We start from the raw sequence: 15,601 nt of genomic DNA, 5'->3' as shown, positions 1-15,601 counted from the left end.
TCCCGAAAGCAGTAAACTGGTCAGCCTTATATGAAGTAAAACAAGGTCCGACAGAGACCCTGACAGAATTCTTGGATAGATTACGAACAGCAGTGCGGAAATACACTACCATAGATCCGGCATCACATGCAGCTAGACAGCCGCTGGTATCTCTATTTATAGGACAGGCTGATAATGATATTAGAAAGAAGCTGCAGAAGCTTAAAGAACAAGATGTAAGGAATTTAGAGAAACTAGTGGAAGAGGCGTGGCGAGTGTATCGTAACAGGGATGAGAACAATAAGAAGAAAATGGGCCGGGTATTAGGTTCAGCTACTGTGGCTGCACTGTCCCAACAGAATGAAGAAATATTAAGGGGGCAAGGAGAGAGAAATTAAGATAAAAGGAGACTAAAAATCAATCAGTGTGCTCGTTGCAAGGGATTCGGACATTGGCAAAGGGAATGTTCACAGAAGAGAAAGGCACTCTGCCCCAGAATAGTTGCTGACCTACAGGATACTGAATGACGGGGACCTGGGGAATCCACCCTAGTGGATCCACTGGTTAATATAAAGCTAGGGAAACGGAATGTGGAATTTTTGGTAGACACTGGTGCGTCGTTTTCTGTTTTAAATCAACAACTGATGCCTTTGGATAAGTATTATATAGCCGTTGTGGGTGCTACAGGCCAATCGGAAAAGGCATATTTTCTAAAACCATTAAAGTACAAATTAGGTAAGCAAATTGTAATACACAGATTTTTGTACCTGCCTGGGGCCCCTAAGTCCCTTCTAGGACGAGACCTATTGGAACAACTGAATGCTACAATAATTTTCAGAAAGGGACAAATTGAATTTAAAATTGAGGATACTAAATTAACCGAAATTCTGAGCCTGGCATTGATTCAAATTATAGAAAAAGGAGAAACACCTCAGGATATACTGGACCAAGTGTATCCAGGGGTATGGGCTTTGGGAACCCCAGGCAGAGCCAAAAATGCAGACCCAATAGAGATAAAATTGAAGCCTGGAGCTTGACCAGTTAAGATCAAACAATACCCCCTTAAGCTAGAGGACTGAAGAGGAATTAAGAAAATAATTGATAGTTTTATAAATTTTGGATTGTTAATAGAATGTGAATCTGAATACAACACCCCCATTTTGCCAGTGAAGAAGTCGGATGGGAAAAGTTACAGGTTAGTACAAGATTTGAGGGCAATTAATAAAATCATGAAAGATCTCTACCCAGCAGTAGCTAATCCCTATACCTTGTTGAATAAACTGGAAGATAGCCAGGGATGCTTTACCGTACTGGATTTAAAAGATGCCTTTTTCTGTATACCTCTGGCCTCAAACAGTCAAAACCTATTCGCTTTTGAATGGGAAAATCCAGACTCTGGACGAAAAACCCAGTTAACCCGGACAGTGTTACCCCAAGGTTTCAAAAACAGCCCTACCGTCTTTGGAAATCAGCTAGCTCGAGATCTCGAAAAATGGAATCCTCCGACACAAAAGGGGACTTTGTTACAATATGTCGATGATCTCCTCATCGCTGCAGAAACAGAGGGGGATTGCAAAAAATGGACAGTGAGTCTTCTTAATTTTCTGGGACTTAATGGTTATCGAGTTTCTCAACAGAAAGCTCAGATGATTCAACAACAAGTGACTTACCTCGGACTCAAAATCTCAAGAGGACAACGAGAACTGGGAAGAGAGAGGAAAGAAGCAATCTGCCGGACTCCAGAACCACAAACGGTAAAAGAATTAAGAACCTTTTTAGGAATGACAGGATGGTGTAGACTATGGATATATAATTATGGACTAATGGTAAAGCCCTTGTATGAACTGTTGAAAAATAATGCCAGATACCTGATTTGGACCGGAGATGCAAAAAGGGCTTTTGAACAGTTAAAAAAGGAACTTATGAGAGCCCCGGCTCTCGGACTTCCAAATGTTCTAAAACCCTTTTGGCTATTTTCTCACGAGAGACAAGGCATTGCCCTGGGAGTGCTCGCTCAACAGCTGGGGCCGTCCAAGAGAGCAGTGGCATATTTCTCCAAGCAATTGGATGAGGTAAGCAAAGGATGGCCTGGGTGTCTGCGAGCTGTTGCAGCAGTTGTCCTTAACATTCAAGAAGCTCGTAAGTTCACTATGGGCCAGAAAATGACAGTCATAGTCTCACATACAGTTTCTGCAGTATTGGAACAAAAGGGGGGCCACTGGCTCTCACCATCCCGATTCCTAAAGTACCAGGCTATTTTGGTGGAACAAGATGATGTTAATATTGTGACAGCTAACATTGTAAATCCAACATCTTTTCTTAGTAAAGATTCCGCCACTATGGAACCTCTAATGCACGACTGCTTGGAGACTATTGAAACAGTCTATTCCAGCAGACCTGATTTAAAGGAGGAACCGTTGGAAAGCGCAGAGGACTCCTGGTTCACCGACAGAAGCAGCTTCATAAAAGACGGAGCTCGTAAAGCAGGGTATGCAGTAACCACCGCACACAAGGTAATCGAGGCAGAACCTTTACCTGCAGGTACGTCTGCTCAAAAGGCAGAGATAATCGCTTTAACCAGAGCCTTAGAATTGGCGAAAGGAAAGAAAACAAATATTTGGACAGACTCCAAATATGCCTTCGGGGTCGTCCATGCTCATGGAGCATTGTGAAAAGAACGAGGACTGCTCACAGCTCAAGGTAAACAGATCAAGCATGCAGAAGAAATCTCACAGCTTTTGGAAGCTATAAACCTACCAGAGCAAGTGGCAGTAATGCATTGCAGAGGGCATCAAAAAGGTAACACTGAACAGGAACCGGGAAACAAACTAACAGATCAAGAGGCTAAAAGGGCAGCAGAAAGAAATTCTGTAAAAACCTTGGCACTGGTACCAGATGGTAAACTCGTAGATAGAAATGGAATTTAAATATTCAAAAGAAGATATGAAATTAGTAAAAGATTTGGGAGCAAGTGAATGAGGTAAGATGTATTTAACACCAGATAATCGTATAGTTATACCTTCAAATCTATTATGGGAAGTAGTCAGAAAATAACACAACAAAACTCACTGGGGAGCAGATGCACTATATAAGGATCTGAACAAGAGAATAGTGGGCAGAAACCTGTACACTACTGTAAAACAAGCAACCCACATGTGTGAAATTTGTCTAGGAAATAATCCAAATACAACATGCAAAGTACACTTTGGGAAAATTGGAAAGGAGAACATACCAGGACAACATTGGCAAATAGATTTTTCAGAACTTCCAAGAAAAGGGGGTTATCGATACTTATTGGTTATAACAGACACGTTTTCCGGATGGCCTGAAGCATTTCCCTGTAGAACAAATAAGGCTCGGGAAGTGGTACGAATTTTGTTAAATGAAATCATACCATGGTTTGGGGTGCCAGCAATCATAACCTCAGATAGAGGGTCACATTTTTGCACATAAGTAGTACAACACATCAGTAAAATTTTGGGTATTGATTGGCAGCTACACACCCCCTACAGACCACAGGCAAGTGGCCAAGTAGAAAAAAATGAATCATTTGATCAAACAACAACTGGCAAAAATCGGTCAGGAGGCAAATTTGTCTTGAGACAAAGCTCTACCCTTGGCTTTACTGAGAATCAGAGTAAAACCCAGGAGCAAAGAGGGCATTAGTCCATTTGAAATTTTGTTTGGAAGGCCTTATCAACTGTCATATCAAGGGGAGGATATGGTGCAAATTGGGGAGGGGTACTTACAAGAATATCTGATAGCTTTGGGAAAGCAGATGAATAATGTTCAAAAATTAGTTCTAGAAGCACTGGGTAGGGGCCTAGATCAACCAACACACTTGATTAAACCTGGAGATTGGGTTTTTGTTAAGACTCTTTCAGGTGATCCCCTTGGAGAGATGTGGAACGAACCTTATCAAGTGATGCTAACCACTTTTACTGCAATCAAAACCCGAGAACAACCAGCTTGGATTCATTATTCAAGGGTCAAGAGAGCCTCTGTTCCCTAGACTGTGGAACAACAGTCGCCTCTCAAGATAAAAATAACAAGACGACCATGACAGATCTAACTCCGTGGGTAATGATGGTAGCCATGAGTCCAGCTATTTGATAAACTCACCTCATGGCTACCAAATTTATCCTGGTTAAAGAACCTGTTTTTCCTAGCTCTTGTGATAGTAGGTGTATGTGTTTTAGCTTGCATTGTTGGGGTCGATGTAGCTTGAGAGTTAGCATGACTAGGCCGCTTAAGCAAAACAGCATAATTGAACAGGCTGCTGGAAAAGACAGCTAAGAATAGCCATTGAGAAAGTTCTGGTAGTGCACATGATGTGGGTTAGCAAAAACAAGATGTGTTCAAGGATGTGGAGGCAGTCTGTTGCTATTGGCGTTAGTGCATAGTTACCAATCATAAGGGAATGTGGGGCGTGTGAACAGTGTGTGATTTATGTCTGTAGCCTTATCCGAATAAGCGTAATCGTGTGTACAGATATGGAAAATGTATATAACCACACAAGCGGAATAATAAAGGGAACCAACTGTGCATTGCATCAATGTGTGTGAGAGTCGTTCCTGTCCTTGCACGGATGCTGAAACTCAGCATTGTGGTGACCCTGAAGATTTACCGCAGCCGAAGAACGCAGGGGACTGCCGGCCGGCGAGGTAAGCCGGGCTGCCCGAGAAAGGCAGGAGTGGATCCGCGGCACGCCGGGGGGGGCATGAACATCGGCAGTATGGGTTCCACTGTATCAGCGTTGGAAAACACGGCGCTGAAAAGCCTGTTAGAATTGGTGGATCGAGCCAACGCTAAGTTAACTAAAGGAGACATATCGGGACTATTATTATGGTGCCGCCGCCGAAAGCTGATAACAACAATGGATCAGCTGTTCGATCCGGATGCGTGGCACAGAGTTGGGATGGACTTGTGGGACTCTGTGCAGGTCAGAAACAAAGAGGCACGGCAATTAGCCCCTGTTTTCCGAACTGTTAAAAATATGATTGCTGATATGAAGGACGATGCTACTGTGGCTGCAGCCGCTGCGAGAGCCGTTTATGAAATAAGTCAACGCGCTGGAGAGTATCAAGATCCCTGTACGATGCCCCGGGCTTAACCCATTCATCCTAGTGAAAAGGAGTTCTGGGGAGGACCGAGTATTGAATTGGGAGACTGGGCACCAGCGCCACCTACAGCTCCACCACTGCCGGAGAATGTGCTGCTTCCGGACTCTGATTTTCAAGAAATGGATACTGACTTGCCCGAAGGAGCAACATCGCTATTATACCCAAAGATTCATAAAAGTGAACTTATGGACACATTGAGAAAGCAACAGGATCAAATGACAAAGCTGTTGGATGAGATGCAACGACTAGATAAAGGATCCCGTAACGCCACGATTAAACAGGCATATCGAAAGGCTCACCAAGCCATAACGGACGGTTTGCGAGCGGTCGAGCAGCAGATATGTGGGGAGTCGGACGGGATGGGGGAGGTGATTTCAGGGGGGGTCAAATAATGGAAGCATTAACAAAAGTGCGCCGCCAGAACATTTGCAACGGCACAGGGTTAGGGTAATGCTGGAAGACGGGGAAATGAGCTTAGCTGATGCTGATCACTATTTACGCAGTAAATACGGTAAGGGGGTGGGGGATGACGAACGTGAGGCGTGGAAGAGGGGCGTGAAGTGGAGAGAGCAAGGAGGGGGGACATCTGGTGTTCAAAAGCTTGATTGCGTGCGCGGTGGGTGTGGTCTGCAGGGACCCAGCGGTACAGAGGGTGGTGGTGTGGCCGCTGGAGGTCGGAGTGGAGACGGGACGCCCCCGATACGCGACCCTAATTTTAATATGGGACAACGATGGAGGGGGGTAATAGAAAATGCTGTAATTGAAGGACAAATGCTACCAAACAGTTTAACAGCATTCCCGGTGTTTACACAGGGGAATCAACGGATATGGGCTCCTTTTGACTGGAAAACAGTGAGTCAGCTACAAAAAAACATAATGAACTATGGTTTGGATAACAAGCAAGTTATGACGCTGGTTACCACCTTTTACAAAAATCAGATATTAGTGCCAGCTGATGCTCGAGCCTTGTTAGAATTGGTGTTGCCCCCCACTGCCTTTATGCTGTGGAAGGATGAGTGGCGGGATAAATGTGAGGTTGCAATGCTGCAAAACCTTCAGCTAGGTGCCGATGATCCTTTACGTGTAGTTACACTAGACCAGCTCATGGGTACTGGCGCTTTCCGCGACGGGGCGGCTCAAGCAGCGCTACACCCTCGAATATTGCAACAGTCACAGAGCTTAGCCCTGGCCGCTTTAACTGAGTTACCACAGATTGGGAAGCCTGTATTACCTTATACGCAGATTCGTCAGGGTCCTGATGAGCCGTACATGCACTTTATAGACTGATTAAAGGAAGCATTAGATGCGGCAATAAATCTGCCAAGTGAAGCAAAAGGTGCAGTAGGAAAGGATTTAGCTTTTCAAAATGCCAACACTCAATGTCAACAGATAACTGCGTCCCTACCTAGTGGGTCTACCCTTACTCAGTACGTGGAGGCTTGTTCCCGATTACCTCGCTTAGCGGAGGAAAGAGAGAAGGCCAGAATACATGCGGCTGCTATGGCCACTGCTTTACGACCTGCCATGCAAACGGGGAAAGGGGATCGAGGTGCTAAAGCAAAAACTGGTTGTCTTATTTGCGGAGAGGAAGACCATTACAAAAGAAACTGTCCTGAGATCAAGAAGCAAAAGGTGGTGGTTGACGAATTTGTAGGGACATGCCAAAGATGTGACAAGTTCGGGCATAAAGCAGCTCAATGCAGGTCGCAGTTTAAAAAGGATGGTACCCCCCTGTTGGGAAATGGGCAGAGCAGCGCCAGGATGGGGGGGCACGAGGACAAGAAAGTTCCCCACAGCTATGGCTGTCTCGACGAGCTCCGAGCCGCCACAAGCGGCTCCGCAGGAGTCGATCTGGCCGTGGGACAAGACATCGCTACAGAAGATGATAAGGTGCATGTCGTCCCCTCGGTAGCCACAGGACCTTTAGGTCATGGGCTGAGTGCATTGTTGTTGGGGCGATCCTCTGCATCTAGTCAGGGAATTTTTGTCCTACCAAGGGTAATTGATGCAGATTTCACAGGCCCAATAGGGATTATGTTAAAGGTACTCACACCACCATTAACCATCAAACGAGGCAGCAAGGTTGCCCAATTGATTCCTTTTATTGCTCAGGTCCCCCTAACTGACCCTAACTATTGGGGAAGTGACGCCTTTGGCTCAAGTGGACCCCCCTTGGTGGCATTCGTACAACCTCTTTCCACAGAACAGCCCATAAGAAAGATCGCTATTAAAGGACCGAACGGCATTGCACTAAAAGACCAGAAAATGTTGTTAGACTCCGGAGAGGATGTTACTATAGTCCCGAGGGCCCAATGGCCAGAGTCATGGCCATTGACGGTAGTGTCAGGCATGGTGACAGGAATCAGTGGTGCAGCAGTGACACAGATGAGTACTGAGTTCATTACCTTTGTAGACCAAGATGGTAAGTTGCTGGCACAAGCACGCCCTTATGTCTTGAATACTGCTATTTGGCTATTAGGCAGAGACGTACTATCACAATGGGGTTGTGTCATTCAGACACTTTATTGACAGGGGCCATTGAAGCGAGCGCATCCAGGCCTACACTGAAGCTCACGTGGTTGACAAAAAAGCTGATCTGGGTGGACCAATGGCCGCTGTCTACTGAAAAGCTCGCCCATCTCCAAGAATTGGTGGATGAACAAGTGAAGTTGGGGCACTTGGTCCCGTCCACTAGTCCTTGGAATACTCCTGTGTTTACCATTCAGAAAAAGTCCGGAAAATGGAGACTCTTACAAGACCTAAGAGCACTTAATGCAGTAATGCAGGATATGGGGCCGCTACAACCCGGACTACCGTCGCCAGCTATGATACCTGAACAATGGGATATCCTGATTCTAGATTTGAAGGATTGCTTTTTTACCATCCCGTTACATCCGTACGATTGTGAAAAGTTTGCATTTACAGTACCCGCCATTAACAGAGCATCACCCATGAAGCGGTACCAATGGGTAGTGCTACCACAAGGTATGAAAAACTCACCAACAATGTGCCAATGGTATGTGGATTTGGCACTGCAACCTTTCCGACGATCTCATCAGGAACTAATTTTGTATCATTACATGGATGACTTATTATTGGCCTCACGATGTCCAATCCAAGATGACATTGTTCTTGAATTAAAGGGGATGTTGGAAGATTGGAGGTGAGTGGTGGCTCCTGAAAAGATTCAACGACAACCCCCATGGAAATATTTGGGCATGACTTTAACTGAAACCGTGATTAGGCCGCAAAAGTTGACTATACGTGCTGACAACGTCAAAACCCTTAATGATCTCCAAAAGTTGGTGGGAGACCTTCAATGGATTCGGAACGTTTGTGGAATAACCAATACAGATTTACAGCCCCTGTATGAACTATTGCAGGACGGAAAGGATCCTCACGAACCACGCCAATTAACACAACCAGCAGAGGCAGCACTTCAAATTGTCGCGCAGAAGATTTCACACGGTTCTGTCTCCCGGATACTTGAAGGCCCCCCGATCCAGTTATATATCTATGACTCTGGGGAAGAGATCATTGGGATATTGGCTCAATGGCGGGAGCAACAATCAGACCCATTATGCATCCTGGAATGGATTTTCGGTCCTAGCCATTTCAAACGAACTGTGACCACAAGGATTGAGGCTATTGTGGCTATAATCCATAAAGGACGCCAACGAGCAAAAATTATTGCTGGAGCTGTACCACACCAGGTAATAATGCCACTCACATGCCAATTGGTCGCACAGTTTTGTCAAACTAATGATGAATTTGCGTCGGCTGTATTGAACCAACCGTTTGTAATAGATAATCACTACCCGCGTCACCCATTGTTTAAGACATGTTGACGGTTGTTGCCACGGAATATTGTGACTGATTGCCCGCTAGATGCATTGACAGTGTTTACGGATGCGAGCAGCAAATCGAAGCGTGCTGGGTTTGTGTGGCAACTACATGGCTACTGGTACTCGCACAGCCTTGTGGCGGAAGGATCTGCTCAAATTTTAGAACTTTTAGCAGTAGTGGAAGTATTGAAATGGTGGCCTCAACAACCTCTTGATATTGTGATTGACTCACTATATGTCGTTGGTATCGTACAAAGGTTACATTTTGCATTTATCGGTAAGATACAAAACCCATTGCTGTTCAGTGCCATAACTCAGTTATGGCACATGCTTCAACAGCGGCAAGAACCACTATTTGTAGCTCATATTAGAAGTCATACTTCCATTCCTGGGGGCCTAACGGAAGGTAACCACCGCGCGGACCAACTAGTGACAGCCACTCCCGTACAACTGTCCACAAGCTTTGATGCTGCACGAGCAGCGCATGATTTTTTCCATCAGTCTGCGGCGACGCTGCAACGACAGTTTTCATTATCTAAAGCAGATGCGCGTGCTATTGTTGCAGCCTGCCCTGACTGTGCGAGACTCACTCCTATACAGGATGGTGGTGTAAATCCTCGAGGTCTACAGCCCAGACAACTTTGGCAAACCGATGTGACCGAGTTCCCCCAGTTTGGGCGTTTGAACCACATCCATGTCTCTGTCGATACGTGTTCAGCTGCCATCTGGGCAACAGCAGCTACTTCTACCAATGCCAAAGCAACGCAACGACATTGGGCGCAAGCCTTTGCTGTGTTGGGAGTACCTGAACAAATGAAAACTGATAATGGCCCAGCCTACAGGTCTCAGGTGGTGGCCCGTTTCCTTCAGCGGTGGGGTGTTAAGCATGTACGGGGCATCCCATACAACTCCACCGGTCAAGCTATTGTTGAGCGTTCCCATCGCTTACTAAAAGATCATTTAAATATTTTAAAAAAGGGGGGAGAGCAATCCCCGATAGACTGTCTACACAAAACCCTTTTTGTCCTGAATTGGTTGAATGTTAGAGGAGGTCATAGTGACCCCCCAGCTGTTCGGCACAGGAGAACAAACAAAAATGTCTATGACAATGATGTGGTGTTTTTAACGGTATTCCGCCCGGATAAAGGGATTTGGGAAGGTCCAGTACGACTACTCACTTGGGGGAGGGAATATGCTTGTGTTTCTACAGATAATGGACAGACGGAGTGGGTGCCGGCAAAATGGATCAAACCCATCTTGAATGAACACGGAAGAAAAAGGGGAGGTGATAAAAAGACAGTGGGCCCGGTTAACAAAGATGCTACATCCTAATGATGTATAGCTGTTATCTGTATTATCTGACGAGTGTCAATATGAGTGCCTGCTTTCTAGGGCTCTGGAGTAAAGTTTTGGAGAGTGAATTATCTTGCTCCTTTCTGGTAGTAGATTTTGGGTACCCAGGTAGGACCCTGCTCTTGAACATCAATGGTCCCAGGGATCGCAGGACCTCCAGCCGGCACCGAGGGATTCTCGGGGAGAACCTCTGATCCCTGGACCAAAAAGTTCTAAGCAGGGACTATTAATAAGACAAAGGCATTCTTCCAGTATTACTTTTTGTTGCCTGCCTGCTGTCTGTTCCTAAGTCTTTGTAATATTTCGATTTACATTAAAAACTTAGTGTGCTTGTGTGCGTGTGTGGCCGAGACCATAAATGTCTGATTTTATGTGTCTGTTGTCATAGTGTTTGTATTTCTGTGTTCTGATGGATTGATTTGGTTTTTGTGATCTAATGGATTTGTCTGGACTAAGTAAATGCCTTTGCATCTTCTGGTTTGGTAAGTCTTCTGGTTTTTGACTTTAGACTATTGTATCTGCATTCTGATTTATTGGGGCTACGGAAGTATTTGATGCAGCAGGAAACAGATGGGGAATTTCTGGCTGGTTAATGTCACTAATCAAAATGTTATTGCTTATTGTTGTAATGATTATGGCAGTGATTATGTTGGTCCTGTGTATAATACGCATAATACGAAAGGCACTAGAGGTAACTGTGAAGAAAATTTTTGTGATGCAACTAACACAAATTGAGCAAATGTTTTTAAGGCAATGATAAGATAGCTTAGCTTTTTTTGAAAAGAAAAAGGGGGAGATTTTGGGGTCGATGTAGCTTGAGAATTAGCATGACTAGGCCGCTTAAGCAAAACAGCATAACTGAACAGGCTGCTGGAAAAGACAGCTAAGAATAGCCATTGAGAAAGTTCTGATAGTGCACATGGTGTGGGTTAGCAAAAACAAGATGTGTTCAAGGACATGGAGGCAGTCTGTTGCTATTGGTGTTAGTGCATAGTTACCAATCATAAGGGAATGTGGGGCGTGTGAACAGCGTGTGATTTATGTCTGTAGCCTTATCCGAATAAGCGTAATCGTGTGTAGAGATATGGAAAATGTATATAACCGCACAAGCGGAAAAATAAAGGGAACCGACTGTGCATTGCATCAATGTGTGTGAGAGTCGTTCCCGTCCTTGCACGGATGCTGAAACTCGGCATCGCATAATGATTCAATGCTGCAAGTGCTGTAATCGATTATGTTGGGAATGTAAGAATGGACTGATCTGATGATTACTAAGACTTTTTGATCTAAAAGAAACAAAAGTCTTAAAGAAAAGGGGGGAGTGATAGAGAGGATTGTAAGAAACATGAAACTATAACAAAGAAGCCTTAATATTTTCTAGTTTTTAGTAGTCTTTAGTACTGTATTTCTGCATGCATAGTGATGTAACAATGTAACTGTTACACTAATCCCTGTTTTCTCATTAAGGAATGTAGTGGAAGGACATGGGCACAAGCTATCACTTAGTCGTTAGACAAAATAATTAAGTGAAACAAAAGTGGTCTTGGTTCTCAGCAAATAATTGGGATAATTGTGGGGTAAAAGAGACTCCTAAATAATTCTACTCCAGACAGTTCGGCCTTGGGAGGGCAAATGCGCCAAGCTACAGAGATAAGGAGGCACCAGGAGAGCAACAAGACTAGAGCCAAACAACCTGAAGGACATGATATACGTGATCCTGGAACTGAGTTTGCACAGAAACAAAGGTCAATCAGTGAACAGCGTGATGAAGAGGATAGGCCTTCATCTTGGGACCCCCGAAGACCACCCAAAGATGCTAACAGACATGTGTGAAAGATATTTACATATACTAATTAGTTCCTAGAAATATCATGAATATTTACATGTGTGATTGTATTTAACATGAAGTGACAGGGTGTCTGGTGTGCACGTTTGGAGGAGAAATCCCCCGTGTGCCCGGCGCCGCAGTAAAGAATACCTGCTTAACAGTATGCATTGTACTGTTATGTTTTTCCTACCTGATCTTTGAATCAGTCTTACAAAAAGTTTCGGATAAAATTGCAATTGCCTTTACCTCCAGAATTAATGTCAATTTATCCACAAATTTATATATAATTTATGGGGTTTTTTTTCCAGCCTTATGCTCTTTTAGATCAGTGGCCTTTAACAGCAAAAAAGATCACCATTATACAACAGTTAGTGCAAGAGCAACTTCAAGCAGGACATATTCAACCATCAGTTAGTCCTTGGAACACACCTGTTTTTGTGATACCAAAAAATTCAGGAAAGTGGAGACTGTTACATGATCTACGACTAATCAACGAAGTTGTGGAGGGTATGGGACCTTTGCAACCAGGATTACCATCACCAACTATGATACCTAAGGAGTGGAGCGTTTTAGTCATTGATTTAAAGGACTGGTTTTTTACTATACCAATCCATCCTGATGATAGTGTTAGGTTTGCGTTTTCAGTGCCAACAACAAATAGACAAGGACCGGTGCAACGGTATCAATGGGTAGTCTTTCCTCAAGGAATGAAAAATTCACCAACGATGTGTCAAATTTATGTGGATGCAGCACTGAGACCATTTAAAGAAAAATACCCACAGCTATTGGTGTATCATTATATGGATGATATACTAATAGCAGGAAAAGACAACATTGAACAGATTAAACAAGAATTGTGTAACATGTTGGAGGTCTATCAGTTACAAATCACGCCTGAAAAGTTGCAAAGCGTTGCGCCATGGAAATATTTGGGGTGGAAAATATTAGACCACACCATTGAACCTCAAAAGGTGTCAATAAGAGTGAATGTTCGAACACTTAACGATGTGCAAATTTTGTTAGGAAACATTACTTGGGTGAGGAATTTATTGGGCATTGACAATCAGACATTGCAATCGTTATTTGAATTGTTAAAAGGAGATACAGAATGAACAGCGCCCAGATCACTAACAAAAGAAGCAGAACAGGCCTTGCAAAAGGTAGAACAAATTTTAAGTCAAAGACAAGCACATCGTATTGTGTATGGACATCCTATAGAATTATTAATCATTAATAATGATTTTCAACCCATAGGACTGATAATGCAATGGGTAGATACAGAGCCAGAAACAGAATGATTAAAAATTTTGGAATGGCAGTTTTTATCTCACCAGCCTCAGAAAACAATCACGACCAGACCAGAAATGTTTGCACAGTTAATCATGAAAGGTAGAAGCCGAATTGTGGAATTGAGTGGAAAAGAACCCGAAACTATTATCATTCCTATGACACAGCAATATTTACAATGGTGTTTACAAAATAGTCAGTTTTTACAGATTGCTTTAGCAGCTTTTAGTGGACAGATAAAGATGCAACATCCAAGTCATCGCCTGATTACTTTTATGGAGCAACAGTGTTTAGAATAGAAATCTAAGTGTAGTGCCACTCCAGTAAATGGGCCAACAGTTTCTACAGATGATAGTGGAAAAACTGGAAAGGAAGCCCTGACTTGGCTTGAAAATGGACAGTGGAAATCACATGTAGTGATTTTTCAGGTCTCCCCACAAATTGTAGAATTACGAGCAATAATTGAAGTATTTAAAAAATGGATGAAAGAACCAGTTAATATTATCACGGACTCGGCCTATGTAGCTGGAGTGGTGCAATGCTTGGAAAGATCATTTTTAAAACAGATTAATTATGAATTGTTATTTAAACAAATGAAAGAATTATGGCTGTTATTACAGCAACGAGAATATGAATATTATGTGTGTCATCACCGTAATCATATCAACCTGCCAGGAAGGAAATGCGAGAGCAGACAAACTCACACAACCAGCCTTTATGTTACCTGTTCCAGACATGTGGCAACAGGCTTTCATCAGTCAGCAAAAGTTTTGAAAAAACAATTTAATTTACCAGTTTCAGAAGCAAAGGCAATCATGCAAGCATGTCCAGACTGTCAGCAGATAACAAAAGGACCAACAGTAGCAGTAAATCCAAGAGGATTGCAGTCACTGCAATTATGGCAAACAGATGTGACACATCCCAGAATTTGGAAGATTAAAATAGGTACATGTATCCGTTGATGCGTATTCAATGGCGGTTTGTATGACAGCATTGAGTGGTGAAACATCTCGACATGTACACAATCATTTTAGACATGCTTTTGCGACGTTAGGCATCCCCCAAAAGATAAAAACAGATAATGGCCCGGCATATGTTTCACAATCAACAGGACAATTTTTTAGAAAATGGGGACTACAGCATGTCACTGGCATTCCACACTCTCCGACAGGCCAGGCAATTATAGAACGTACACACCAAACATTGAAACATTATTTGCAGAAACAAAAACAGGGGGAATCTGGGCAGACACTAGTAAACAGAGTAATGAAAGTACAAAACGTTGTCGGATGGGTCATCTTTGGAGCAGTGATCATCACGACAACGGCAGCAGGACCATGGACCATCCAAACAAGGCAAAACTTATGGGTGTCTTTCGCAAACCTAACAGGACAAGACTCATTGTGTTTGTCATTAGCCACACCCGGAGATCCATTTAGAACATGTCTTATTGGAAAGGCGGTAAATGATTTTAGAGATTTCATGGAGTATGTGAATGTCACTGGCATTTTAAGAGCTTAGAGGTAGATAATTGTGGAGAAGCAACGAGAGTATTTGAAGGAAGGGGTTAAAAGGGATTTTAGTAGAAGTAGCATTACCTAATAGTTGCGGTGCATTTAAAAAAAAACCTGATAGTGTTTATCTATTGCGTAAATTAACTGAAGCAGAGAGTCTTGCATCTCCATACAAAGGGGTTAGTTCCTGACAGGGGCTGGGAGTCGCCTAGAACCGGCTAAGACCTACCCTGCTCTATGGATGGGAGCCAGAAGAGAACTGAGTTTGTGCAGAAACAAATGTCAATCAGCGAACACCGTGATGAAGAGGATGGGCCTTCATCTTGGGACCCCCAATGACCACCACCAGGAGGCACTGCGCAAGCGCAGCTGGGAGGAGTCTATGGAAATTACTTCTTGGAACTGATTTTAATATGGAAATTACTTCTTGGAACTGATTTTAATATGAAGCGGGGATAGGTTATGCATAGGTATAGGCATATTAGTAAATGTAATGCGTATGTAATACTTGATTGTATAAGTTGAAGAAACAAGTTGCTGCTTGGCACGCATGACTTTGGTGGTGTAACCAGGGAGATAGAATCAGTTAACCATAAACATGAACAATGCTGCTATGTTCCTGGTACAGCCCGACCCACCTGGACATTAGGTCTTGGAACGGAGGGTCTAGTC

This window comes from Opisthocomus hoazin, chromosome W (assembly GCF_030867145.1).
Source record: "Opisthocomus hoazin isolate bOpiHoa1 chromosome W, bOpiHoa1.hap1, whole genome shotgun sequence".
NCBI lineage: Eukaryota > Metazoa > Chordata > Aves > Opisthocomiformes > Opisthocomidae > Opisthocomus > Opisthocomus hoazin.
Note: the sequence above shows the minus strand (reverse complement) of the source record.